This window comes from Oryzias latipes, chromosome 9 (assembly GCF_002234675.1).
Source record: "Oryzias latipes chromosome 9, ASM223467v1".
Classification (NCBI taxonomy): domain Eukaryota; kingdom Metazoa; phylum Chordata; class Actinopteri; order Beloniformes; family Adrianichthyidae; genus Oryzias; species Oryzias latipes.
The window spans coordinates 14634761-14639698 of record NC_019867.2 but is presented as its reverse complement, the minus strand read 5'-3'; positions in this window follow the sequence as shown (position 1 = coordinate 14639698).

The window sequence follows — 4938 nt, the reverse complement described above, 5'->3', positions numbered from 1 at the left end:
TAAAGAGGCCAAGTCAGCCACGGCACAAACAACCGCTTCAGTCCTATTTTTCCTTGTTACCACATAAGCCCAGAAGTACCAGAAGGGATAATTTACACATGATTTGCAATTTCTAAAGCACCCAGTTATGAAAAAGAATACACATTGTTTTTTTTTTCTTCTAACTAATCAATGTGACCACAAAAGGTGACCCACATAAATAACAAGGAATTAATTTGGAAGATTAAGAAGCCTCACACTCTGAAAACCAGACAGTAAAAGTTATTACACAGTGTTGTTAAAATAAAATTGAATCATTCATTGGTACAAAACAAATTGTATGTGGCTGGAGCTTTAGTCATTTGGAAGCTTTTTGGGACTACAAAGGATTTGTTTCATCTCTTCTCTAAACTCTTCAGTGGCACACTTCCATTTTCAGCTTCTACCACAGTTCTCCTTACCGCCATGTCAGCTATAGACTGCTCCTATCACTGCTCTCTCACCTGAGGGAAAACTTTTATCTTCCTCTTCAAACTCTCAACATCCTCGTGAGGTGGAGCCAGGGACCACTTTTAACATTATAACCTAACTTTCCAGCTTCAAACCCAAAATCCCACCTGGCTCTCAATTCTGCTATGATATTCTTTACTAACTTCTTTCAAGATGACCCCTGCTCTATTTCTTTACTTCTTTTTTTCTACTTTTTGATACTACAGATAAACCCAGCTCAGAAGCGCTGGGCCCTGTTGTACTTCCACCTGCTCTCGTGCACACGTAGGATTTCTCCCTCTCATATCCCAATCATTTCAGTATTTATTTTCTTAATTTTCCTGTTAACATTCCCAACTCTCTTTTAGTGACTTAACTTTTTTTTTTTTTAACTATTACTACAATTTGGCTTTGAAAATGCTACCTTTTTTCATTTTTCAGTTGCAAAATCTAGACAGAAAATTTCACATAAAATCAAGAACGAATTAGCATCAAATGCACTTTTTACGGTGTTGGGACATCAAGCAAAGTTTTGCCGTCTCCTTGCTGAAATAGTGGGTTCACGCCTTTGTTTTTGTGGGATTTTAAAGTGTAAGGCATTTATTTCAAGTATCTGAGATAACGGCCCCTTTTATCTTTTTTTTTTTTCAGGCCTATGCTCTGTAATTTGTGTATCTCTGCCCCGTGCCGTGTGAAATAATAAGGTGTCATCAAGTGCAGAGGATTCAAACTTTTCATGTTATCAGTTTGCATGCACAAAGTCTTTTGGGAAACTGCCCCCTTAAACTAAACCATTGATAGTGTTCCCAGAGCACCTTTGAACAACTGCTTTCAGTACAGGTAACTGTAAATAGTCCAAATGATTGGAAAAAAAGCATGCATTACAAGTTAAATGATTGAAAATTACACAGTATATTATGTTTATCATTATATAGTATGTTAATAATTTATTATAATCTGTAATAGATTAATCACTTAAAGATTGAAAACCAACTGAGTCAGTTAAAAAACAAAACAATGTGCTCCAGTGGCATTCATTTAAAAGTAGGAGTATTAGTTGCATTTTAATGTAGGCTTCCTTAGATAAAACATAGATTTGCACAGATTTTCTGGGTATTAAATGTATTCTTGCATAGTGGATAAAACAGGTGTAGGCAGTTTCATAGATAATGTGCCAAAAACAAGAAGAAAAAAAAAGCATTTATTGAAGAGCATTAAGGATGCACTGTTGTTTCAATAACACATTTGCAGCAGGAAAGTAAAAGTAAAAATAAAACAGGTAAAACCTGCAAAGGGAAGAAAACACAGAGCTAAGGAGATTAGAATTTATGAGGACATTGGAGTTTGAGTATTCGTATTAGGCTCAGCCCCAAGATATTAATGCCTCAATTCACCACCTGCAGCCCTGCATTACACTCTCTTTTCACATATTCATATCTGACATGCTGAAAACACTCCGGGAGAAAATGCGAGAGACTGAGGGAGAGGAAGTGGGTTCACCATTCCAGTTTTTATTTTAGCTCCTGAGGCACAGCAGAATTTGTCACATGGAGGAGTTGAATTTTCTGACATCCTTCAGGAAGCTCTTGTGTTGTTTTTTTATTTTTATTTTTTTATACTGCTCTATTCAATCCTTTTAGTTCTTTAGTTTTTCTGCTGGTGTGGCTTCCTGAGAGAAAACACTAAGTGTCAAAGTGAGTGAGAATCATGCTTAAGAAGCCAGAGCTAGAAAGGGTTAGATCTGGCCTTTTTGTCTGAACATTCATTGGTTTTAAATAAAGTTTATCTACATCACATCTTCAATATTTCAAGGGTGACTAAACAAATTAAGCAGTCCAATTGAGCAGGAAACTGGCTTTTTATTTTTATTTTTACAAACAATCAAGGGGAAAATAGAGTACCACTGTCTCCTCCATCCACAGATCTGAGCAGCGGCAACATGAAAAAGTTACAGCGCTTTGTATTTGCAAATTCCCAACATCACTTGCAGTTCAGTCCCTGTGTCATTCTTTTATCCAACACTCACTGGCACACATTATATATTCACTCAGGCTTCCTCCACTCTGCAGGCATATTTCACACACTAAACGCCTCCCAGGACTCTCAGCTGATGCTCCACGGTTGTGTACATGCAAATGATGAAGGTACAAACAGCCTCCACTGAGTTCTTGCTCAGAACAGTAACAAAAAAGGGAGGAGAAAATCTAACACACTTACTCTGGATCTAATGACTTTATTTGTGCATTTAAGCAGAATCACCTTTGCATTTTTGATAACACATGTGTAAACGTTAGAGAAACAAAAGACAAACCACCAGCATCACATTACAGCAGGCTGATACTTGCACATGACATTCAGTGAGGATCCTGAAAGGTCAGTGCATGATGGAGGTTTTCTCCAGGAGATGGATGTTAGCTTTTTTGTCATATGACAGGCTGAGGCAAGTTCACCGAAGAAAAATCTAAAATGAATGGCTTATCCTTATTTCATGAGAGAAATATGTTCAAAAAGATAGTAGGTCTCCGTTAAATATTGATAGTTAATGCAGAAGGTGCTACAGATTTACTACACATTTTTTAGAAATTTATGCCACAAAATAAAAAGTACTCGGTATACAGTGATTATTAAAATGAATAAAAATGCAGAAAACAATAGAGAAACAGTCTTGTTTTTTTATTTTTTTTTAAATATTTTTTTTAAAATATATCTAGCAATAATATAATACAAATTGTTGCATTTTAAAAGCCAGTGTGTCACAAGTGAAGATCAGTCAATGTAATTGTGCTCCCACTGAGAAAAATAAGCTTCAAAATTCGACTAAAGTAGGTAAAAAAAATGTGCTATCCAATCAAAACAAAGTTAATTAGGAGTTTTTTGCTCTCATAAATAATTTTAATGGATTCAAAAACCTTTTGCAATCTAATATTTTAATGGCTTTCCTTGGAGAAATGCAGACTAATTAGATAAGCACGTCTCAAACCAACAGAAGGAAAAAAATAAAACTCTACCATTACTGTTACCGGGAAGATGTAACTCATTGGCATTTGAGAGCTGTATTGACCTCTGCTTCCTGAAATGGATTTTCAACTGGAGGAATGAGTCAGTGCTGGAGCCAATCTGTGGTTTCTTTCACAGACAGAATGGAAGCAGAACCATAAGAACTACTGTCCAAAATAACTGCATAACAACGCACAGAAGAACTACTTTAAGTCGGTCGGCCTTCTCCACAAAAGACAGTGATCTATGGAATAACATTTCAAATGAAATAAAACTTGACTTCAAATAAAATATACCCACTTTGATAATCCTCGACTGCATACACAGATGGTTTTATGTGAGCTTGTCCTGATTTTGTGAAGTTTAATTTATGTCAGTTTGTTTGTATATCTGAATAAAAGCCTTATTGTTGATGGGTTTCATTCAGTACTTCTCAACATAATAACTAAGCCAATTTTATCTTTTCAGTATTTTTCCAGTTTTGTTATTTGGTGTGGTCTGAGATTTAGTTTTTGTTTTTTTGCGTTTCATCTTTACTTACTTACTAATTACTGACTCTTGTCTTGGCTGTCAAAATCAGGGACTTTCAGATACCAAAAAAGTTTTTCTTTAGATTTTCTTTATGGCTTAGGAAATTAGGATAGAAAAAAAAAAGTTATTCTTTTTTTTTTTTATATTTTTTGACCTCTCAGTGAGGACAATATATACTTGAAAGGACACAAAGAGCTTTTGTTTTCTTGGAAAAATGAAAGAGTTTTGTCCCGTGTAACAAAGTAAAGCTTTTGAACTGCGTTTCCTCTGATGAAGTTAGTGAGAAATTGTTTGGTAACAGCTCAAAGCATTCAACTTTTTTTCTGTGTGCATGCAAGATTCTTGTCCTCATTTGCACTTAAGTGTTTGTGTCGTCCTCATTTATGCGGCAGTGTCTGTAATCTCCATCAAACGCAAGTTAAACGTGGCAGCGCAGCATTAAGGCAACATGAAGAGAAATGCATTTTTTCAGGCATATGAAGGCATACATCATTATCCTTTCCTCTCCCTTTAATTAGATAATTAAGGGGAACGTCTGTGCAACATCTACAAGATCACATGTGAATTTGCTCCAGTGCCTTTGTCACTTCTTTGAGGCATCTCTGAAACAGTCACAGTGGACTTTGTCTTATCACAACTTTAAATTTCACTGAATCAGTAAAACCTTATTGCATTTGAAACTCAGCCTAAATTGATTATTTGAGGTTTTACTTTCCCATCCTGTTATAAAGTAAGACACATCTGCATTTCTGCATTAGTTTTTAAAGCAGCTCCAGAAAGTTGTAGTTTATCATGTCACACCTTTGCCATTTAGATTTTCTCCGTTTTGTTCTTTTTATTTTTAATTTTTGTTTTATTCATGAACTTCAACATTCCCATTTGATAGTTTTTAAAAACAAAGAAACATGCAAAGCAAAAGATAAACAGATGAATGCTGGAGAG